At 44.3% G+C, this 25,334-nt stretch overlaps 1 protein-coding gene across 1 annotated transcript in view; it reads right to left on the bottom strand.

The window, feature by feature from the left end:
• Positions 1 to 24,087, bottom strand: part of LOC306837795 (protein Tob1-like) — a 35,614-nt gene extending 11,527 nt beyond the window's left edge. The window contains exon 1 of the mRNA XM_079365598.1: positions 23,444 to 24,087. The gene's annotated coding sequence lies outside the window, so the exon portion shown is untranslated. The remainder of the gene's footprint in view (positions 1 to 23,443) is intronic.
• Positions 24,088 to 25,334: the final 1,247 nt, after the last annotated feature.

Raw genomic sequence — 25,334 nt, 5'->3', positions numbered from 1 at the left:
GGGACTTCCTGCCTGGTCGTGTGCATGGGAGGACAAATGTTTGGGACTGTGAGATGCTTCGTGGGAGTCCGGACGACGACAGATTGTTTATTGCTTCTCGGTTTTTTTTTTTTAATTTGTCTTCGGCGCGTTGTAAGAACTGAACTGTCATGTGTCGTCACAGTGGCGTCAGGTCGTGTGCGGTCCGGATTATGGCGGCTGCACGTGCACGTCTCTCCTGTTTATACTGTTGGTCACACAGGTACTGTAGCCCACTTTTCAGACGGTTAAACGTGAATCTTTTTTCCTTTTATACTTGATGAAAAATCTCGGCACACAGAAGCTTCAGGTTTTTAGGAGGCAAGAAAGAAGAATTATTCCGTGTTTATACAGATTTCTCCAGTGTTTTATTTTTATTAAAGACATGCCGTGTTGTTGTTTGTAAAAGTATATGAGGCACATGTTCCTATCAGTGTTTGCACAACATGATTCATTTATTCATTAAGCATAAATCCAGCGAGCACACTGACCCGCTCTGTCTCCTTCTCCTCCTCCTGTCCTCAAAATAATAACTGAATTAAACATGTCTGAGCTGACTGGAACACGCATTCACCTCCACACAAACACGCCGTGTTATTAGTGTGTTGACGTAACTCAGATCTGTTTACAGCAGTCGCCCACGCCACTGAGAAGCAGAGGGAAGGGAGCTGAATTAAAAAAAAAAAAAAAACCTTCATTTTTCTGATTGTACTCTGAAGGCCAAATCTTCCCCAAAGCGCCTCCTCCTCCTCCTCCTCCTCCTCCTCCTCCTGTCGTCTGCAGATCGCCGTTTGCTTTCACCTCCGCACAAACAAAATTCCCTTTAAAAAGGCAGAGCAAACAGTGATGTCACAGTCACCATGGTAACCATTCTCACGCCTCCCCTCCTTCCTCCTGCCTCCTTTCCCTTTCACCCTCTTTGATCCTTTAAAATCTCCTCAGAGTGAGAGTGACAGCCGATCCGTCCGTCTCTCCTGCAAACACACCCGCTGCATTGTGCGCGACTCCAACGCCGCCCCGCAACAACCGACGACCGCGTCACTTCCGGGCGCAGAGCGAAGAGACCCGGGGGTCACCGGGATGAAAAGAGAAAAGTATCACTCTTCATTCATCGTGACCTAACACAGGTGGTTACTCGACACACCTCTTCAATTGTTCTCTGAAGAAAAAGAAAAAAAGAGTAAATGTTAAGAAGAGAAGGGAAAAGGAAGACGGCTCCTTTAGCATGCTTTTTGTCTGTTGATTTATGAGGGAGGAGAGAGGAGGGAGACATCAGCCTCTGAGATGGATGAGATAGAAAGGTGTTGTGATTGATGAAGGCCTCAACACCAGCGAATGCTTCACAGAGGCAACAAAAGAGAGAGAGAGAGAGAGAGAGAGAGAGAGAGAGAGAGCGAGCGAGCTAAGAGCCTACACTGAGAGCTCACTTTGACCATGATCCTGTCCTCCAAATCGTCGTCTCTTCCTCTGGACAGGAGGCAGTGTTCAGGTTTCCGAGCAATTTCCAAGACAAATGTATGCAAACTTTTGAAAAGCTGCAAAGAGAAATGCAAATGAAGCCAGTTTGCATGAACAGAAAAAAAACAACAACAACACGGGTCTTTGTAAAGTGTTCTTAAGAAGAGGAAAGAAAACTTCCTGTGATAACGAGGACATTCAGGTTATCTTCTCAAGATCTCAACATATTCATCGAGCTGTCATCGCATGATTTCCCCTTGATCACAAAAGAAGAGTCTTGAGATCTTGAGGAGCATGAATTCAATATCATGGAAAAAAACCAACATTGTAATCCACGAAATAAGTAAGAAGAGATCTCAAGAAAGTTCCATCCAATCTGGGCTTTAACGCATGTCTGGTTTGGGCTTTTCTGGGAATATTAAGAAAGACGTAGAAACAGGATGATTGTCCCAACAAGATGTGCCAGACTATTAATCCTTTGTTTTCAGACTTGATTCGAAGATTTGCTCTTTAAAATCTCACTAACCTTCAGAGTGAAGGCGTTTACTATTCCAACTTTATTTCTTGAATTTATAAACAACAAACTCTCGGTTTAATACGAATAAGAACGTTACTCCATCACAAGAGCACCTGCTGTGATTTTAAATCACCGCTGTAGAAGGGTGAACGTATAAGAGGATCACTATTGGCTGAGATATTGTGTAACGTCAGCATGATTCGTGAGCGATGTTACCGTTTATGTTTTCTTGAAACAGCAATTCCTCATAATTACAGCGAACGAAAGGGCTTGGCTCAATAATCTACTTTACTTGGATCAAGCTTGAACTGTGAAAAGAACACAGAGCGAGTTCACGGCGTGCTGACCGCAGCTCTAACCCCCCTTACCTTCAAGATAAATAATCATGATTAGTTATAAGTCCTTCCCTCACTCACAGATAGATGGAAACACACAGTCTGTATATAAAGGGCGTCTGGATGCTACATCCATCCAGCTTGATAAAGTGTCTCGGCTTGTGTTTATCTGGAGACTCAGCCGGGATCTGCAGCTGCCTGCAGCTGATAATAGTAAAAGGACCTGCTGGCATTGATCACTCTCGCTCTCACACAGATCAGGTTATTATGTAAAGGCACATGTTTATTTTTAGAGCGCTATCAGGCCAACGCCCACTCTCCCCCACCGCGGGCTCTGGCCTGGTTGTGCCGGTTCCATCACGCGCTGAGAAGAAGAACATATGGATTACACGCTGCGTTGGCTCCAGAGGGCCGACGGTGTGAGACTGAAGGTAAACACCATGTGACCATGTGATGTATATTCTGTACATTTAAATGTGCCGTTTCACATGCTCACTGTTTGGATCCACTGAATCCAGAGTGAATATTCAATGTGACACGACAACAACACGTCTGTTGGTTGAATCATTTTTTAAATGACCGGGGGTCATGTTGACAACGCAGGTCTCAGTGGCCGCGGTTAAATCCTATACATGGTTACGTAACAGGAACAAACACTGAGCTGGTTATTATGCCACAACCTGCATATTCCTGAAGCATTCACACATGCAATGTTTGTTGTTTGTTTGACAGCTTATAAAGCAGATCAGATGAAGAGAAAATTAAAGTTTGAGCGAAGCCGACAACAAACACGGGAGACTGATGCGACGCAGACACAAGGGAGCGATCTGAGCATGTGCAGGACCTGCTCCACTCAGAATAAATGCTGGCTACTAATAGCTTCCAACAGGACAGATTTATTGGTTTATGTTCTGTCTCGAGGTCAAATTCCTCAAAACATACAGCGCAAATTTTACTCAGGTCCAAACACGCCCAAAAGGTCGCCCTGTTCTGTGCAGTTTGTTTTTCCTGTTTCGAGTCTGAATGTGGAAATATTCTCAAAAAAATAAAACAAAAAATGTTGCTCTGCAGCTCGGTAAGAGAAGCGTTTCACACTTGTTCACATTTGTTTTGTGAATGACATCGTGTCTTTGACTCATTTGCAGGAGCAGAAAGTCGAATCTGTGAATCAGTTCTTAATTCAGACGTGGAAAAGTTGACGCTGCGCCCAGCCAGGAATTATATGAACTGGAATTTCAAAATAAAGTTCTGAAAACTTGCGTTGCAATTGGTCGCTTTCTCACAAAAACTAACTCCTTGGCTGGCACAGTGGCTGCTAATGCACCTCGACTCTGTAATAAGCTTTGGAATTGAAACTCCTGAACAGTCTTGGAGGAAAAACTTCATCTATTTAAATACAACCGCATTGCTAAACAAAGGAGGAAAACCATCCCAACATAACGCATGCCCAGCTGAGTTCAGCCATGCATATCTCCCATCAGGCCCCCATTCTGCAGCCTGTGTCACAGACAGAGTCTCACAGTCTTTGATCAGACCTCTGTCAAACTCTGACTGACTGCCAGGATGGCCCCTCCTCTCACCACTCTGCTCAATGGTCCCCTTGTTCAGAGCCGGGGCCCTAGAAGTGAGAGTTCGTGGAAGCAGCATTTAAACTTGTTCCTTTGTGCATAAACATGGATGGATGGATGTGGAGGGATGACAGGGTGTAGCAAGAGAGCAAGCCAATGGAGGAGAGGTCACTGGTGGAGAGGTCCTTGTGAATAATCAGCTGGCATACAAACGGAGCTGAAGACGCGACCAGCAAGAGAAGAAGACGAGCAAGAGGACTAATGATTATCAGAATGATCATGTGGTTAGTAAAGGCAATGTAAACAGGGGAAAAAAGAAGGTAGTGCAAGACTCATTGTGTGTACTGCTGAACATTGTTTAGATCACGCGAGTGCAACTGTGCAAGCTAAAGGTAAGAGAGAGGAAGTGAAAGCAGCAGGGCGGGACGAGAGATGATAGGAAAGGGAAGTACAGGAGTAATGGACGCAGTCTCAGTGACGTCACCCATTGGTTACTGAAGGGGCGATTTTGAAACGCTGTCTCAAGCCAACTTTTGGTCAATGAAGTAAACAGCAGAGAGGTGGAGCTTGAGCGTCATGCAAACAGCGACTTTACTTGTTTGTATTTAGATCAACCACGGCTCTGACATGTGCTTATCATCACAAAGTCATCAACATACATGCAAACCAACCTGCAGCCTGCTGAGATAACATATCCCTCTTTACATGACAGCTCTTAAACATGAGGTCCACTTAAGGAAAGAGAAGATGACTTCAGGCTTATTCAGCCTTGGGTTGAAATACGAGAGGCCCATAATGACACGGCATCTTCAAGGACAACAAAAGGGCCGGAGAAAAGTGGCTTACCTCCAAGCTGCACACACAAACACACAGGAGCAGATACAATCGATCCAAAACGGAGCGGCGAGCTAAAAATATGTGAAATTTGAGCAGGAGAAAGTTAGAAAAGGGGCGACAACAGAGGCAGCACTTCGTGATCTGACAGCACAATCTCACCTTACAGATAGAGCAGAGATCTGTTTACATCCCGACATCCACGGGAGAGGACGTGATGCACCACTGAAATAAAAAACGCCTGGTTTCTTACTCATGAGACAAAGGAACGATGAAAAGATGAATCGGTTGATAATCAAAACTCAATTGGAAATATTGGAAATGAGTGTTTCTTTAGTGGTATGAAATAAAAAAAAACACGCAGAGTGCACAAGACTCATTTCTAGGTATTACTAGATATATATAGGACGTAATAGGAGGCATAAATCTATCCCAGCTTTTCCAGGATTGAATGAAAAAGATTCCCTTGTTTATGAGGAGCTCTCTCTTGAATCTAATCATCTGCAGACTGTCACACACTCACCTTACTGTTCGTGTTTTATGAGCTCAAGCAGATTCATCTTTTATTTACACTTTGGCAAAAAAAAAAACAGAGTAACAGCAGTATGAACTATGGACCAGCAGATCTCTGAAATACGTGGTGTAACTGGAGGCTGTGTCAGACAGATGTGTTTAATATCTAGTTGTAGGAGATTAAACATCTCGTCACTTTCTCTTTTAATTGTGATGCTCAAAACAATTTAACTGAAGTGAGTTTGTCAGAGGAAGTGACCGGGACTTAAACGTCCCCTTTAAAGTAAATCCTCAGTCAGCTGTAACACAACACGGATCCAATCTTGCAATTTGAACTGAACTTTCCATCATTCAGTTTTCAATCAGAGACACAGGCCAACAGCGTTGTTCCAGCTCTGTGATTGCTTCGCTCCCTCCAGCTGCAGCTCATTGCAGGATGGATGATACAGAAGTCTGACGTGTAGAGATGAAGAGAGTTCCAATCTCACCTTCAGTCCTTCCATCTCCAACGCTGCACACATGCTGAGATGTAAGTTTGCATCTGGCTGAGGCGGAGCTCAAACTGCAGGAATTTCATGCTGATGAGCGAATCTTGGACCCGAGGCGACGTTAGCCTCTAGATTGTCTGGTTATGTGAGAGTGTTACATATTTGATCTTTGACCTCTCAAACAGCTTCCACACTCATGTGAGCCACATTTGAGAAAACAAACTCGAAAACAGTTTCAGCAAATAAGAAAGAGAAGATCAGAGCCAGTAAAGCAATTCAGCTGATGACTAAGACTGAAGCACCTGAGGCTAACACAGCTAGCATGGCAGAAGAATCTCACCTTCATTCTTTAGAAAATAAAACCAGTGTGGACCGCGTCTCCGCTCCTGTTGTTTCCTGTCAGTCCTCTGCTCTCGTTTTTTTTCCTCACTCCTGCAGGTTGTAATGTTATATTATGTTGTTTGGATTCATAAAGTCCTGCAGTCTGTAGAAGAAATGCATCTGGTGGATAATGAGGACTGGTTTTTTTTTTTAATCTCTTTGCTGAATGACTCATTTCTCCCTCGAGGCCGTGAACATCGTGTCTTCATGCCGTGCACGAGAAGATCACATCTGCATGAGAATATTTCACACGCTGTAATTGATTCCGAAGCTGTAAAAGTTGCCGTCTTTACAGCGCCGTCTCTCTGAAGGGCAACGTCCTCCCACTGCTCTGTTTAAAAAGCATGAAATGTCAACCTACACACACTCAACAGCTGCTCAGACTTCCTTCAATAAACGTCTTCACTCGCACACGCCAAACGATGACGAGAGCAACGCTTAATGATGTCCCACACAACACGACAGCAGTCTCCTTAGAGGGAGGACACTGGGAGTCCACACAATGTGCTGTGTGTGTGTGTGTGTGTGTGTGTGTGTGTGTGTGTGTGTGCAGCAGCAGCATGGGGTCACAATGTCATTTATCCTGGAGATTATTTCATTTACCGCCCCAGCCCGGCTGAATCACTTATTACATCACAGTCCACCTTGTCACCAAGGACACGCTAACGACGCCATTAAACAGGAATGAGAAATCCTGCCGTGTGCCGCCGCCGCCTCCCATGTGTGAGTCGTGGCTCGATGTGTTCTTTGCCTCTCCAGTGAGCGTTTGCATGATCCGCAGGTTTCACACCCTACAGCTTGAGAGTCAGTTACAGACTTTATTAGACTTTTCTATCATCCTCTCAGCAGAAAATGTTTCCAATATTGACTTTGTTGCTGTGGGTGAACAGCAGCGTGGATGCTCTCTGCGCGGCGTGATGATGATCCCCAGCTGTGGAACAATATGCTGTGAGACGGCCTGAGTCATCACTGTGGCACATTTGAAAGACACACCATGTGTATGAAAGAAAGTGTCAATCTGACTCCCTGCAGGAAAAGAGCAGCTTGGAGGCATCATGACCGCTGGAGAGAAGTCGATCTTGAAACTGACAACGTAGTAAATCTTAATGCTCAATTAACTTGTTTTTTTTTTTCTTCGTTTTCAGATATTCAGACTTTCAGATCCTCCAATAACTAGACTTTCCCTTTCACACCTTTTCAGGACAGTCCATACATTTCTATAGAACTTACCGAGTGCTACAACATCATCAACATGTGCATCTATAATACTAAAGATTTAGAAATGATGAGACTGAGGAATCTGTTCATTAATATGTTGGATAGCAGGCTCAATAAGAAGAGTAAAGTGTCGATGGGCTTCACTTCCACGCTGTGTGTGGTAAAGCTAAATTACAGCACATCTATAGAAATCCTTAACCCTGCAGCCTGGATGCCCTCAGAAACATCAGACTGGTCAAATCTTAAGAGAAATAGTTAGTACGTCAATAACGGAGCATAATGATGTCTCACATCAAACTTCACAGTAAGTCAGAGATGTTTGGTTGCTCAGCTGAGAACAGGAATCCTCTCCTCTCTTTTCAGATTTAAAAACATCCCTGAGGAACAGGATTCAGGATTTAGAGACAAGAACATTGAATCCTGAAATATTTCGGCACACTCTCTTTAATAAAATGGTGTCAAACAATCTCCGAGTACGCATGATGAGAAGTTCAAAACATCACACAGGCAACTGAGAGGAAGCAGAAGAGCAGCCGCTCCGTGCAACGTGAGCAGCGTCATCGCTCGCCCACTCACTCTGGCAGGTCGGAGACTGTGAAAAGCATTCGTACGTTTGAGTTCTCACATGCAGCCCCACTGGGCAATTTCAAGATATTTTCAGGAGCATAGTGCACGTGCGACCGTGGCTTATGATTGCTGTTTTCCCCGCATGCTGTCCAGAGCTTGTGGGGACAGTACGGCCTCAGAGGCAGAGAGGGAGATCCAGCATGGCCACTGGCTGTGAGGACAGCGCTGACTCATTGTTGCCCTGCAGGAGTTGTGAACATATAAATCAATACCTCGGGGGACGTTGGAGGCACCTGTTCTTTTTATTCCAACGTGGCACCTGAGGAGAGGCCTCAATCCTGACCTGGGTACCACGGGGTTTCTGAAGCAGCCACTGTAATGGACTTCTTGTAACGTGTAAACCTGACAGGTTGATCCTGCAGCTGAGCTTCACATGTGAACAGAAATGTGATTTTTTTTTGTCTTCTCACAGACGTAAATGTGTCTTTATTTATGTTTGGATTCACCTTAAAAACCTCACCCACGTTTGACCGTCACGCCCTCAGAACAACATGTCGCACTGCATAGGAAAGGTCCAGTCATCTGATCAGATACAACAACAGAGATGTGTTGCAAAAACAATGAACAGAAAATCTTTTTGTCTTCTTCTATGATGAGAACAGGAATTCAGCATTATCGACGAGGCCGGATTTATCAGCGCTCACGTCTGTACGCTTCGACTCAGAGACAAATGTATTGTAAAAAAAAAAAAAGCCTCCCACTCATCCAGGCAGGACTGTACACACTGTGCTGTTCAATGTCACACGTTAATGTTCCCGTCAGATGGGAAGCAGGAGGAGCAGATGTGTCAAACGAAGAAAGATGAATGACAGGCAATTATAAAACCACTTTAACGGAGTTAATTCACGGAGGTGTTATCCCTGCGTTTATAATGTAGCTCCACGTGTCCCAGCTTATCTTCTTCAGTTCATCAAGCTGCAGCTCCCGCACGCCAACACCAACCTCCAGTCATTTCTGACCTCAGATGTCAAATGTAAACACTGCAGGGCTGGTCTGACTGCTATGCTGATAACAAGTCAGTGAGCATGCCCAGACTTCGCCACAGCTCATAATGCAGCGGCCATTTGCAACCACCCAAATAGCCCAATCTCTCAGCCTTTGTTATCTTTTACTGGTCAGTAATGACAGATAACAGTGAGGAAAACACACGCTGAGGAAACTTATGTTCTTGGTATTTCTTCGCTCTTCATGCAAGAGGACATTCATGACTCTGAAGTGAAGCAGGCACACGTTAAGGACACGCCTGTGTCAGTGCTGGGAGGCATTTTGGGAAGTGACCCTCCGCCAGTGAGCTGAAATATTCTGTATGTGTGTGTGCAGGACAGGGCTGCAGCTCAGGACTCTGCTGTGTTTGGATAAGAGGGAAAGCCTCTGGCCTCCACATTCACACAATGTTGTCTTTGAATCCCTTTAACACCTTAGACAGGGCAGGACCTGTTTTTATTACTCATGTTATGTTGCTTTCATTTCCATCTCTGAGCTCTGATTAGGAGAAACTCCACAGCTGCACTGTTCAAATTTAGATCAGAGAGTCAAGTTAATACCTTTGTGGCCTAAATTCAAAGAAGTGTTTTTCTGTCACAGCTGACTCCTGAAGCGACGTTGATGTCCAGTCTTTTTTTTTTTTTTTTCCTTTCTTTTTTGCACTCAAATCTGCTCCCTGAAAAATCAAGCCCTGAGGTGCTAATCTGAGTGAAATCTCCCTTCATTTCTGAGAAACAATTTATCCGTTCATCCTTCTTTTTGGACCATCCAGACCACAGCCTGCAGCTGCTCTGCTTCATTTCACAGGATGATTTCTTGCGATGTCTTCCGGAGACTTGACAGAAAAATCAAAGGCTACGGCAAAACATTTCATCCTGAAATAAAGCAGCAGAGTCTGATGCTATGGGGGCAATTTTTTTTTCTCTATATAAATGTGCAGTTTGATATATTCATAATAACAACAAAAGGGTGGAAGGGGAGAACGTACAGCAAAAAGAATCCCATCATGAATCTTGATGGACTCAGAGGTCAATTTTCTGCTTTCCCCCTCTTTTCCTACTGTTTCTGTGTGTATCTGCTCCAGCTGACTCTTTCAAAGTATCATCGATTGATTGTCAGATTTACCATGTGAGGGATGTGACATTTTTGCAGAGACAACGAATGTTAAAAATGGAATTTTGAAGTCCAAAACAAAAACCTGAATGTGCAAATGTGCACAAACTTGGATTTGATGTAGTGCGATGACTGCTTAGAATTATGTAATAGCATGAAACACACAATTTGCAAAGTGGAGAATAAGTAGATTGTATATTCTGAGTGTGTGCTCAGCAATCTCTGTTATTGCATGAATTGGTAATGTCAGCGCTGTCACCCTCGCTCAGTGATTTACAGTTTCAGCATTAAAGGAGGTGTCAACACCAAAAACAAATGGTCCAGGAGTTAATCTGCTGGCGTGCACAACATACGAGCTGCGTTTCCAAGGACAAAGTGTTCTGCATTGATTAAAGCCTTTTTTAATGTTGGGTGTTATAACTGAAACCAGAGGCTGCTCCGGATAAGAGAGGTGAAGGAAGACCGGGCTGAACTAGTTGTGAAAGAGGTTTGTTTTCTAGTTTTCAACAACTTTATTTGTGCTCATGCAGGTGGTGGGCGAACAGACACACACTCAAACACACACCCACAGTTTTGGCAGTCAAACACGCTCGCACACCCACACAGACTGGGGGACTGACTAATGAGATGTGTTTGTCTCAGTTCCAGCAGAGCTTCCTTTGGCAGTAACAAAGGTTGAGGAGTGTTAATGTTTCACTCACTCTGACAGTCAATCTGCCAAGTTACAAAAAATGCAACGTCGACGTCTCGCTCTCTCTTTGCCGACATCTTCGATATCTGTCCCTTTATATTCTGCAATATGTGTTTTTGCTGCCTCTAAACCAGAATAACACATCAGCTCTATTGAAACTGTTACGCCCCTATAAATAACTTATTTCACACACTAACGCTTCAGTCCAATTCCAAAAGCCTTTTTTATGATTTCAGGGAATGTGTTTTGCCTCCTTTGGTCCAAAGTCACAGAATTAAACGGACACTGACCCATGTTTAGTCAGACCTGGACCAGAGTGAGTGTCTCTCAGGCCTGAGGCTGTTCTGTCAGCCCACATGAGTCCAGCTGAGTAATGGGAGACCCTCTCAGTCTGTTGCCGGGTAGAGGCACATCTCCACCCCTCGCTGTGATTGGTGGATGCAGTGTTAAAGGTACCACCTCTTGGAAAAGTTGGTGTCTCCTCTGTCACAATTCCTGACAACTGCTCTGTGATGATCGGCCCGGCTGTTAAAGTTAAAGAGCACACACGGTGAGGTAACCCGATCAACTTTACTCCACTTTATTTCTAACTGATCCAAACTGTGAATCATGCAAATAAGCACTTCTTGTTTCCTCTGTGAAACATGAGAAAAACGTTTCTACATGATCAACCCTGCTGACCAGATTTCATGAACTAAAAGAGATCATGTTCAACCTGTCAGGACCCGAGGTAAAAATGTACCGGGGGCGCTCTAACCGGCGCTCATCACCTTTATGACATAAATCATAGTTACTGTTATCAGCTTTTTGAGGGTGTACTTTATCCTGCTCTGCTGCTGATGATGTCAGAAACGTTTTCTTGCTTTTTGCTTTCACTTAATATTGAGTGCTGTCCCATGTTTTCACCTGTCATTTTAAAATAAGCACATTTTCAGCCCTCTGCATGGGGCTGCCTCACCTGTTGACATGCAGCGCATCTGTGTTCATTTCCCAAGGGCTGTCACAAGCTAACTCAGGCTAAGACGTCCTCAACAGGCCGACGACCAATTGGTGCAACAACTGGTGCGACAACTGGCAGCAGACTGCTTTCGACTAAGTATCTCAGGAATTCAATACAGACTTTACCTGGTGCTTTAACACATGCACGTTCAGGATGAGTTATATGTTTGATTACAAAGAGTCGGATTCTTCACTCTGACTTTACCTGAAAAGGTTCCTGACAGCATTATTGTAAATAAAGTGACGTTTGAGTGAGTCGATGTAAGGAAGTGGCAGGAAATATTCAGGAAAATTCACTGAGAGCGAGCAGAAGGGACGTTTATACCCTGCTGTGATTTAATCTGTTCTTTTGTTTGATATAAAAGGCAAAATAACAGCATCACAATCGTTGCTTTGTCTGCTACTTCCACATTATTCTTTTCAGGTCATGCTTCCCTCCTGAGGACCCTCCTACCCGTGCTCCAGTCTGCCACATGTGAGTCACATGTGAAGCAGCAGGTCAGGAAGATTTCGAGGGCAGTCAATGGTTTGGGATTTTTTGTTCAACATAAGAGGGCGAGGCATGACAAAGAAGACAGTCCCATGCTAACAACTGGCCAGTTTATTGACTCCCTTTAATTATATGCAGAATGTTCCCCTGTTATAGCAGCAGCCATCTTGGTTTAAGCAAGTGAGGTTGTAGTTTTAAACTTGCTGACTATCAAAAGAGCTCTTCTGATATAAATATTTTTGTAAGCTGAAGTGGTGCATTTCTGCTTTTGGCTCCTCAGACAGAACTCCCACATGGAGCATATTGAAAGAGCTAAATGTGTCCTTCAGGTGTTGGTGCTGAACAGATAGTCAACATTTGAGTAGATCAGAAGACATCCCTCTAAATAACCGCTAATGTAGCTCTATAACTCTTTTTCAGCTTTGTCATGTTTTACATATTCTGCAGAATACACGTCACCTAATGTGTCTCTGTCTACAAACGCCCAAAATTATGAAAAAAGTCCATCCTCTCCGTCTTCTGCCTGCTCCACTTTTCAGAAAATGTGTGCTCAAACAGGCCGTTTGGAGATTTTCCCTTTATGACATCACAAAGAGCAGTAGCCCCTCCCCCAGGTGGGTGACACTCCCACAGCTAGGTGTTTGTTCTGCCCTCTGAGTCTGCCTTCTCACCGTAAACAATAGGACATGGAGCCAGAAAGCAGCGAGTACACCCGAGCCCTTCCAGAGAGGGGGCGTGGTCATACAGCTCATTTACATATTTAAAGCTACAGACACAAAAACAGCCTGTTCTGAGCAGGGCTGAAATAGAGGGGTTTATAGACATGATCAGAGTGGATTTAGACTCTTTTTTTGACCTTGAGCACAGTCAGTTTTGTTGAGAATTAACTAGACTTCACCTCTCTATGCTGGGAGGTCATGGCATTGTGTTTATAAAAGGTGTCCGTGCCGGCTCAGTGTGTATGGCACTTAGCACTGGTCTATCAGCAGCACAGCTAATTGGCATGCATGTTTTATTAATGGTCTCAGTTACACCAGTGTTTGGCAGCTTTTAATGTTTACATTACTCAGCAAAATCTGAGCTGTGGGAGGTGATCCAGAGATCTAAAGTCAGGCTATCTGCTCCCTGATGTCCTGCTGCTTTGATGTTCACCATCTGCAGTATGATGGGGGGGGTTGTAGCATTGTGCAGCCAGGTGTGAGATTGCACAATGTAATCTTCCCCTCACTCTGCTCCTATACTCCTGCTGAATGCAGAAAAACTCATGTCTATGAAAGAGAAGATGTTCCCGTTGTAAATCGTGTTCACAATAGCTCTGTGTCCTCCTCTGTTTATGCCATCTGCCCGTCCATCACATCACCTCAGATACTCTCCCTTTCAGCCTAATCCCTCGTTCTTTACCTCTAATTAGTTGGCATTAATATCCTTTCACTCTGAGCAGCAGAAGGACGAAACCAGAGGCTCCATGTTGATGTTGTCCTAAATATTTAATCTCGTAAAATCAGGGCAGCGTTGATTCAAACAACTGATAATCACGTTACATCATGCAGTAAATGGATGCGCCTCATCTTCTCCCGTCTGCTTAAACCTCTTGCCACAAATATTTTTGGAACAAATGCTATTTCAGTTAGATAATCTCCCATGCTTTTTAAAACTATTTGATGCTGCCTGTGGACATGACTTTTAAATCATATCCTAAAGCAAGAGTTAGCCCGGCAGGAATAATGGCATCTTAGTTTGTCCTCATTAAGATACCCCCCTTCGGATATCCTTGACAAACAATGTCAGCAGCTTTTTTTATACTATTGTTTATATTCTGATTGAGTTGTTGGATGCATTTGTCTCGTGTATTGGCATGTTGTTCTAAAAACTATGCACAAACAAGAGTGAATCTGAAAATCAAATATTGGCTCAAACGTGCTGACGAGGAAGGCTGATCTGCTGAACACACAGGGAGAAGCTGTTTGGCACAAATACTGGCACAGAGGCAGAACTAATACCTGAACGTGTCACTTAGTGTGTGTATATTTGAACAAGTCTTTAAAGGAGGACATGACAGTCGCAGGTCTCTTCGAGTCCCTTTGTTGTGCTCATATTAAAGTGTCAGAGTTTTAGAAATGTCTCCTCAAACATTGTAAATTCAGTCAGGACCATTTTGTCAAAAAACTTCCACGTAATTATTTATAGTTGGCGGTTTGGCTCTGAGGGATCTCCCTGCCCTTCCACATGCTGACGTGGAAAGCACTAACACATCCCTGCCCTTCCCGTGCATACAAGGAACGCTAGCATCAATGACAAGCATGACATTAAGTCAGAAGAGCATCACAGGAGGAGGAGGGATGTGAATGCAGCATGCAGAGGAAGCATTGGCGGTTTGAATAAGGCGGCGTAAGAACTATCTAGCCAATAGGATGCTTTCAGCAGGTCAGCTGGTCATGGTCAGGCTGGCGCGATATCAGCTGATGCGAACTCTGGCACAATATTAGAGCGTGACTCCGTGGCCTGCCTGAAATAACACAAAGCTTCATTTGTCATTTTTAACATTATTTGAAAACAAGCGTCCTGATTGGCTCTTTCTGCTGGACGTTCTTCAGTCATACGGGTGTTGAGAGGGGATGAGAAGCGAACGAGCTGGGAGAAAGTCCTTCTCGAGGTCGGAGGTGACAAACAGTGTGCAGCAGAAGGAAGTAAGAGTCTGGATACAAAATGCCACCATGATGAATGTGCATCCTCAGTTCTGTTATAAGTATCATAACGTGGAAGCGAAGCATGACTGGGAGAAAAAGGGAGCAGTAACGTTGCTCTCATGTTTTATTTATCAGCGTTGTTGTTGTTGTTGCTTTTAAAGATGAGACAGGGAGAGTGCTGGAACCCTTAAATCATTTGAGTGCTGACTAAGTATTGCAGCAGCTGGCCTTTACTCTAATGGCAGTCCTGTAAGGTAGAATAAATAAATGATTTAAGTGCGTGATGGACAAGTGCAGGGAAAAACAATCGGTTGGTTTCTCAGTTGTTTACTATATATAAGCAAGGTCAAAGATGTGGAAACATCCAGCTCAGGGAAGGGTCAGTGCCGTCTTATCACAGGTCAGAGCAGACGGCACCGCCGAGCAACGACCACAAGAGTGCTCCTCCACTTCCCATCTCTCCGCCTCTCGTGTACTCCCTCCACCACTTGACCACCTGGCATGCGACGGCTCGCTCCCCCTCCATCTGCTCAGATTCTCAAGCCGAGGGAACACGGAGAGACAGATGGAAGGAATGGAAAAATAGGAGTCGGAAAAGTAAATAGTAAGGTCAGCACTGAATGCAGCCGAGTGTGTTTATCAGCTTCAGATTAACAGAGAGCACAACATGATAGCACGTGATAAAAATGAGCAATTATTAACTTGTGTTTTGCACTATAACCGTGCCAGGGCCGGTTTACGAGGCCTCGTGTCCAGATGAGGCTGACCTGCGTCTCATTAATGTCCTGCATGTGTGATAAACGTGATGTCGAGGCGTGCAGTCACAGCTCACTGACATATTGATTGGCAGCTGCTCTTCATATTGATTCCTATTAAAAGTACCTTTTCCTCTCTGACAGCCGTCCGTCATCTTTTTACGACTCAATCTAAGAAAGTGGCTTTTTAAATGCGAATATGGTCGACAGCGTGTTTGTGCCTTGTTTCTTAATGAAGCGGGCCCGACGGAGCGTGTTGGTGAGGACTGCGTCGCTGCATTCAAACATCACACATGTAGACACGAGACATGTGATGTGTTTTAGTGTGTCGTCAGACATGTGGTGCATGAGCGATGGGTAATGAGCTGTGCAGGAAGAAAGAAATGACACTTAGAAGAGCACAACATGTACCGACGATTGTTTACCTTAATCATTCAGCTGATGTCAACACAGACAGTGTGTGTGTGTGTGTGTGTGTGTGTGTGTGTGTGTGTGTAAAAGGGAAAACAAGAGTTCCTGCCCGTCTGTGATGTCAGAGACACAGCCTGGCAGTTTAATGTCTCAATTAATACATGCAGCCCGTGTGATCTGAGCGGGAACACTGCGCCACGACGGCCTCTTGCCCCCCCCCCCCCTCCTCTCTATTCCTTTCTTATTTCCCAGCAGTCACAGAAATGTAAATTAGTGTGCGTGTGAATACAGAGCACACATAAAAGGATTTAGCACTCCCGTCTTGAACGCATTGTCAGAGGTTGATTTTGCAGGGTGATAAAAGATAACAAGATCCATGGAGAAAACAAAAGGCTGTCAAACTGTTTTTTTTTTTTTGCATAATGAATGAATTCACTTAGCGTAGCCGCTTTAGCTGCACCTATACAAGCCCCGGTGGTAGCACAGCACTTTAATTAAGTGCAGCGGTGGAGGATAGGTCGGTCTGTTTAAAGTAAAACATGAGTCTGCTCAGGTGCATGACATCAAATTAGGTGGCTCCGCCCCTTTTTTACCTGAAGGCAACCTGAGTGGGGAGAGATAGGAGGAGCAGTGACACAGTCAGGGGTCGTCTGTGGCTCTACCTGCATACAGTCATTAAAAGCATCTAAAGGAGACGGAGGATTCATCCAATGAGACGCAAAGAGCCACACAGTCAGAATGTCCCTGATTGGTTAACTGTGTTCCTTTAAGTCCTCAGATCCAGTAACGTGCTGCCACTTCACTTCCTGTTACCGTAACTGTTCAGTTGACACGCTAAAGGTCATCTGCTTAAATGAAGATGGTCACCCACAGCTGAACATTAAGTGAAGTACACTAACTGTGACTCCCAGTCTTTATTCATCTGTAAGGTGCTGTAGAGTTAAATTATTATAAAATTACAACTCTGATTAGAACTTATCAGCTGTGTTTCTAAAGAGAAAAATCCAACAACCTCAGAGTTTGAAAGCTGTTCCTTTGTTTCCTGCTGTTTCAAAGTATTAAACTGATTAAATCCAGAGTGAATGCAGCAGGGAGTCATGAGCGGCTGCATGTTTGGATCCTTCATGTCTTCCACCACCTAAATCTATAGGACCCTGCCGCAGTAAAGGCAGAGTGATGAGCCGGGTCGAGGTGAGTCAGCGCACATATTTTACACTTCATATGTTCTCTGCACTCCTGCTCTGATTCATATTAGAGCCATAAAGCACAGGGTGAGGGCACCTTTTCCGACAGAGGTGAGGCGGGCGGGGCATAAATCCCCCCCCCCCCGCGCGCTGAGCCGATGAAAATAAAAATCGACTTACACAAACTAAACCCATTTCCACACACGGGTCTTTTTTTCTCTCTCTGAACTACAGCAGTGACAAACACTTCAATATGTCGTCTGTTTTGTATTCAGTCAGAGTCTGAGGCCTGTTCCTCCGTCACACAAAGGCAGCGTTGTGACCTTCACGGTATTAAGGCGTGTCCATCCAATCTCCCGCTCGCCGCTGGGACCGTCATAAAGCACGCACAGCTCTGACACCTCAGGGTGCGAGGTGTGTAGGGGAGAGAGAGAGAGAGAGAGTTATGATGTGCTGTAAACAAAGACGATCTAAACGTGAGTGACTGCGTGCTGAGCAGAGAGGATGTGTTTATGTTCTGTTTCACGCAGACTTCACCCTCCAACACTTCTTTATAATCTACAGCCATCTCTGAGATTTCACTCATAAACAACATTCAACACTAGTTTGATATGAAAGGTTTGTTATCATTGGCTGGAAAAGTTAAACTGTTAAATACTGTAATAAAAAACTGTTTGTTTCCGAGTGTTGAAAATAATACTTGATACTTTGCGTTAACCTTTTTTGGTTATTTTCTAACTTTTGATTTTACCTCAACAACATGAATCGTCCAATGACTCCTTTTGTTCAAAGAGCTCAAATCAGGACTTTTCTTGGGTTCACCTGCACACAGGACTTGACCTCAGCCTCACAGATGATGCTCGAATGATTGTAAAATGGACTTGAGCTCGTAGAGTGATTTTCTAGTCTGCTCAAAGTGCTTTCACACCGCAGCTCCAGCCTGCTTTGCAAAGCGACCATCAGACGTAACCAATCCCGTTCATGCACAGACGAAGGAGAGGGAGCAACTTGGGGTGAAGCGTCTTGCACGAGGACACATCTGACGTGTGGCTGCAGGAGCTGGGGATCGAACCCTTGACCTTCCAGACGACAGACTCTTCCAACTGCTCCACTGTACCCATACATCCCCAACAACTCCTTTACTTTGCAGACTGATGCATCCTGCAGGGCTGACGATGAAAGCCAGAGGAAATATCAGCAACGCACAAAAACCTTAAAACTGAAGCTGAAGAGATGGGGCAAATCCCCGAAGCATTTTTAAGTCCCATAGATGCTAAAAGACGTGCACCTTCACTTTTCATTCCCACCGTCTCATTTCTCCTCGGCTATTTAGAGGCTGACATTACTCGCTGGCAGAGAGGTTAGGGCTTTTTTTGGATCAGTGCTGGGTTTCTTCGGCACAAACAAGCAGATATAATTAGCTTCTCGGGCTAATATGGACAGAAATAAGAGTGCAACCTGGCTGTGGCGTTTATTGATGCAGCGGTCGGCTTCCATCTCATGTTTACCGAGTCAACACAGCACACAAGTGCAGCCTGTCTGCAGGAGAGGATAAATAAACGGGCTGCGGGAGAAAATGTTCTTTATGCTCATTAATCAAAAGTCATTTCACTGAAAATATCAACGTGCAGTCATGTTGTGGATGAGCGCTTACGACTCTGCAGCAGTGCATGTGCAGCGCTCGTCTTCACACTTGCGTGGTGTTTTTAACGAACGTGTTCATAGCTGATAAGAATTATTCCAACATTCTCACTTATTTCTCTGCCAACGCTCAGAGCTGCAGGCTGCGACGAGCCAGAGAGGCTCCTTGTAGTACGCATAGCTGTGACGAGGAGGAAAAAGAGAGTGTTACACAGTCCCAGTGTGTCCCAGACTCCTCCAGTTCACGTCTGTGGTGAGAATATTTGCCTTTTTGAGAGCCAAGGCAGCCTGCAGCTTTCCCCTCAAAGGTTTACTGTCCAGAAAGGAAATGAGAAGAGTGTGACGGTGGAAAGAGAAACAGAGGAAAGGGAAATGGGACTTTATAAAAGGAAAAATGGACAAATATTTGGGAGAGACATGGATCCCAGGGGAAGAAGGATATTGATATGAGACATATATGGCGACGAAGGCCGTCTGTGGCGTCGCCTCACGTCAGGTTTTGTCTTGGCGAAAAAGTTGCACTATAACACACTGCAAAGAAGAAGGCACACCGCTGTCGCACACCATTCATGTTATAGGTAACCTACTCATCAAGGATCATGTCTGGTAAAATGGTAGAAAAAAATGGCGCTGGTATTATCAGGCCTCCGTCTTTTAGAGGAGAAAGAAAAGAAAAATTGGAGGTGACGCGATAAAGGGAAACCACGCTAACGGGTTAAACATGGGAGGAGAGATTCGTCTCACTGACGCTGATTCAACTCGTCCAATCAGTGGAAGAAGTCAAACGGGTGCCGACGGGTGGTGACGGACCCGGGCACACCGGATAACGCGGGCGACGCTCGCTCACTATAACCGGGACTGGCGGGCGACTTTATATTGACGGTGATTGTTGTGATGCAAATAGCGCCCTCTGCTGGTGAAAGGGACCTGCTAGTGTAATGTAGCGTTACTGAAATGAAATGCTATTGGATTGGGAATTTAATCGAGTAATATCGGCGTGAATCTGCGATGAAATTAGCTGATAGAAATCGTCACATGATGTCGTCACATATTATAAACATGGCTAATTAAATCGGACCCTAGAAAAAAAAAAAAAAAAGACTATACCATAAAAATAAATGCAGATTGAGCAGTCAAAGAAAGTCCCCACTCTCTCTCTCTCTGCTGATCATAAATAAAGCGAGCTGACATCCTGTTAATCTGAAGAGATTAGCTGCTCCTTAATGGCTCAGCCAACACCCCCCACTGTGCAGCGAGCCGGCACATTCACGGGCCAGCTCATGCCGTCTTCACTTTAACCACCGAGTTCTTATTATATCAGCATTCAGCAAACATGCAGCGATGTGTAATACTCTCTCAGGTGTCTTCAGTTTATGATTTCATAAAGTGAATGAGTTCAAGACTGCAGTGAAAAGGTAAAACGATCTCCTCGACATCTGGCTCCATTTTTCCCTCGACTCTATTGTAAGCTTTGAAATCCTTTCTGAGTTTGCTCTCTTCCCACATTTACAAAAACACACGTCTGAGTCTGTAAGATGAAAGAAACTATCGACTGTACATCATTTCTCATCACTGATCAAAAAACAGGTTTGATGTCATTTTTAGCCGTGCTGTACCACATGACGGCGAGCGCAGCGTGCTCTGGTTATGTGTTTGTTCTTGGCATGAATCTTCATCTCAGCACCTGCAGCCGGTCACACCACAGATAGCACAAATTAAACATGAAAATCAGATACAGCAGGTTCCCTGTTTGTTTTTTTTGTTTTCCGAGTATAATATCGACCAATGGGCTTCAGATGAATGAATAATAAAATAACCAAGCGTCCCCTCTGGTGTTGAAAAACAAAGCCGATGCGAGTCGTTTAAAATCCTAAAATGAGCTCTTCGTGTGAACGGTGCCATGACCTGCACACACACACGTACCCTTCAAGGGTTTTAACAGCCCCCTTTACTTATCAGAAATATTGACAGGATGAATCAATAAGGACTAAAACATTAATGAAGAGTGAGTGTGTGGAGGAGCTGAGATTTGATGCCTTGCTCTCAGGTGCAGAATGACAGGTTTCAATTAGAGCCAACATGTTTTAAGGTTGGAAGGTGATCACTGAAGGTCACATGCTGTTAGGACGTCTTCGATCGAGGGATTGATTTTCAGCGGCGGTTCATCTAAGGATGGACTCTTTAGTTTGTCTTCAAGGATCATATTCGGTGATTTGTAATGACAGAAATAACACAGGGATGAGATTCAATGAGGCTATTATCTGCGAGGAGAATGTAAACCATTGGTTAAACTGTGATCTTGATTAGCATGCTGTCCTCGGGGAAGCAGTCAGCAGAAACTGTAAAATGGTGCGGTGAAAAAAAAAAAGCTCAAACATACAGAAAGAAATCACAGACACGGCTCCCTGGAAGACGTAAAAAAGGCTTTTCTGCAGATTCTGACAAACAAGCTGTGAAACACAATATGACCTCACTGAGAACAACTAGCATATCCCAACATTGCATTATGCATTATTGATGCACATTTCTGCAGCGTCTCTGGATGCAAAGGCACAGGGAACAATTAAAGAGGTTTTGATATTAAAGCTGTGGATCAGAGCTGCAGCTCACACTCTTTAAAGTTACTTTCTATTAATAACTTTCTCTCTTGTGTAAGCTGCAGCGAGCGTTGGTGAAAGATCACATCGAGATGACCCTAATCCCCCTCCCACTGTGGGTCACCGTCTTGTCCAGCCGAGCAGCTCTCACATGCTGCACCAATCCGCTGTATTCTTAGCCCTGTGGCTAGCTTGTTCCCATGGCCCGGGGCGATTAGCCTTACTATTCACAGCTTCTCTCTCAAGCGCTCCCTCTCCTTCAGGATGTGACTGGTCAAACACTCGGCACAGTAAATCTACCTGAGCTAATCTAAGCAGCTGATTAGCATGGTGCTGCAGGACAACTGTGTGTCTGTGCACAAATCATGTCCAACTTATCGAGCGTCAGGAGTCCGTTTCCGCCCAACAGTCACACAAAGAGTTAATAAAGCACTAAAATTCAGCCACCTTGAACTTTCGCCCACCCTCCACCATGAGTACGGCCTTCCTGGCCCTTGCAAAGTTCTGCCGCCCACAGATTTTGCATTTAAATTTCAGATAGCTGAACCTCTCCACCATGTCTGAGTCTGAGCTGAAGACAATCCTTTACCTTTGGGATTAATTAAAACAGTCTACATCCAAAGTTCTTTAAACGCCCTGCAGGATAATGAGAGCTTCAGACGAGTGGGGATGACGATGTGTAAATATGTGATACACACAAAGACAAAACTGACGATCGAAGAAGAGATGCGGACATAAGAACATAAGAAGCTTGATTTAAACAGATATATATATAAACAGATCATGCCAATAAAAGGATGTGTGACATGGAAACATTGCTTTTGCAGTCAAAGTTGCTGGGTGTCCATAACACAGAGTGCAGATCCTGTTTTAAACCTTTTATTCTCTGTGTTAAAAAAAAAAAAAAAAAAAAAGATAATTCGACCTTTTAAGGGATTGCACTGCAAATTTTGTTGTACTGGTACAATGACAATAAAGACAATTCAATTCAAAACAATGCCCAAATCACTGCATGGAAACAGTTTGGGTACTTTTTTTTTCGACGTTATGGAAAATCTTTTCTCCATAGAATAACAAGTTATTCAAGTTTACACAGCTAGATAGTGACGAGGCTCTGTGGGAGGGCGAGCGTAGTGACATAATGAAAGAATGCACACACACACACACACACACACACACACACACACACACACACACACACACACACACACACACACACACACACACACACACACACACACACACACACACACACACACACACACACACACACACACACACACACACACACACACACACACACACACACACACACACACACACACACACACACACACACACACACACACACACACACACACTTGCAGGTCTCAACAAAACACTGTTTACATAAAGGTCTCCTCATCTGATTTATAATGTGATATTAGCTGTCATCACTCTGACACTCGCTGTCAGAGGAGAACCTGAAGCACTTCACCTTCATTAACTGGAGCCGTTCCAACCGAACACAAGAGAAAAGTGCTGTTAGGAAAAGAAACTGATTGTTCAGCATTGTGAGGAGCTCAGCCCCCCTTCCCCCAATAAGAACATTAAAAATGAGTAAGCGCCCACATTCCTGTGATGGTAAAATCTCCCAGAGGGCCTGAGGGGTTGGAGGTGTTCCCTGAACCTCAGCGCACGCCAACACTGACGTTTCACAACCGAAGCAGCTCTGCTTCATTAAAAGGCCATTGAGCAACAAACCAGCAGGACACAAGAGGAAGCGAGCAAACAGTCGAAATCATGCAGAGAGTTTTAGAGAGCAAGTTCATCAAGCGTCAAAGCAGCAGCTCTGCAGAAACACGAGCAACAGTCCAACAGCTTGGATCCGAGTGAGTGCTGTCAGGCATCAACATCAACCAAGACATGCTCTTAATAAAACAAAGGGAACTCACAGAACAGAGGATGGGGCTGCACGTCTTCTTCACCTTCACCTTTTACTGCAGCCAGCGTCCAGTTCTGTGCAACTTCAGCAGCTTCAGTTTAATGAGTTTGTTTAATCCAGAAATCAGTTTCAGTCCATTCATGTTTAAAATGAGGTCTCCTCCCCCCACGGTCAGAGCTCTTCTTATCATTTCTTGTGTTTAGGGTGAAAAGACATGATGGTTGTCACTTTGTCTCATTGCATTGATCACACATTTTCAACTCTCTTTGAGTGTCAATCAGAAATTGCTGAGTCCAATTATCTGTCTACTTGTATGAATTGTTTGAAAGTGCACACCTTCTTCTTCTTCTTCGTGTGTTTCTGGCAGTCTGGAGGCCGTGCGGCACATTGCTGCCTCTCACAGGTCAGTCCTGGTGCAGCTCTTCAAGCTATTCCCAGTAATCCTGTTACAGATATAAGATCCAGGACTGCTTTCACAGTCTCTGGCTGGTTCTCAGGGGGATTTAGTGGACGTCTCAGTGTAACTCTTTGACATTTAAATACATGATAAGGCAGTGTGGAGCTGCTTTATGTACTTGAAAAAGTTTGCAGGATCTGCAGAATTCACCCCTCAGACTGGTCCATCTTTGTCACATCCCATGTCCTCTGAATCCACATGCAGCAAACAAAAGCTTTAAACACTTCCTGGTTAAACCACAGTGCAACAAGAAAGGATAAACAAGTCCGACTGAACATCCTATCAGGCATGTCAGTGGGAGAAATATTCCGATTCAGGCATTCAAATAGTCAAACAGTTTCTGTAAGAATTTCTGTTAACTCATTTCTCAAGGCCGGTTGGAAACAAATACAGAGAGAGACAAACATCATCCTCCCCCATCATAAAGCTCAACTTGGTACGGTCCTTTTTCTTAAAAACCTGGTGGAGCATGGGGCGTTCAGGTGCACGTGTTCATAAGAGCATCTAACTAGGAAGGGAAGCTCAGAGAGAACAAATGTTAGTTATCAAAACAGACGAGGAAACAAAGACATTACTGATTTAAAAAAAATGCAGAACGTGAATCGATCAATTTCAGTGAAACGTAATCTAAGCCGATACAAACGATAAAATGACAGATTAAAGAGTTCTTGTTCTTGAGGGAGTGTTTGACCGTCCCTCTCAGGGGAACGCTGAGACATCTCCGACACCAAAACAAAGCAGTCGAGTCTCCTGAGAAGGTTAACCTTTCATCTCCTTGAGCTGTGAGCTCAATGCATTTTGTTAATGTTTTATCATCACATGAAACTCGAGCCACATATTCTCTGCTCCACGCACACCAGCACAATACGTGACACTATACACTGTATTGATTTCCAATCTTTCATCAATCTACTCCACACAATCATATTCTGTGAACTCTCTGCCCTCGTAAAGACCAAGGTACTGTGTCACATAAAAAGGTGGATGCTCCCCCCCCCCCCCCCCCCCCTTCATCCGATCAACCAGCTCTTCACCTCAACCTGTCAGGAAGGAGACGGATGTTTGTGAGGGCGCCCCAGGGGTCACGTCTCCATGTTCCTGCACTGTCGTCCAACCTTCATAGAAAACACGAGTACATTTAATTCCCCTGAAGCGTCCTCTAAAAGTCAAGCAGCTCTTTAACTCGAGCTCTATTTCACGTTTGAGTCACTTCAAGTTCACGTGTTTTAAAGATTATTTTAAGATGTGACGGTGTGTAAAAAAAAAAAAAAAAGCATAACTATGAAAATGTTTCAGGTTTTTTTTTTTGTTTAAGGATCTTGATGTCCAAGACGAACAATCACACAAATGGAAAAAAGATTTATTGTAAGGGCGATAAAGAAAGATGGAGCTTGTGTTCGAGGTTGGAGATGTGCAGGAATGACCTGCTGAGATACACAGAAAC

The sequence above is a fragment of the Symphodus melops genome (genome assembly GCF_947650265.1).
Source record: "Symphodus melops genome assembly, chromosome: 17".
NCBI classification, from domain to species: Eukaryota; Metazoa; Chordata; class Actinopteri; order Labriformes; family Labridae; genus Symphodus; species Symphodus melops.
Note: the sequence above shows the minus strand (reverse complement) of the source record. Positions and strands in the feature narration are given on the sequence as shown.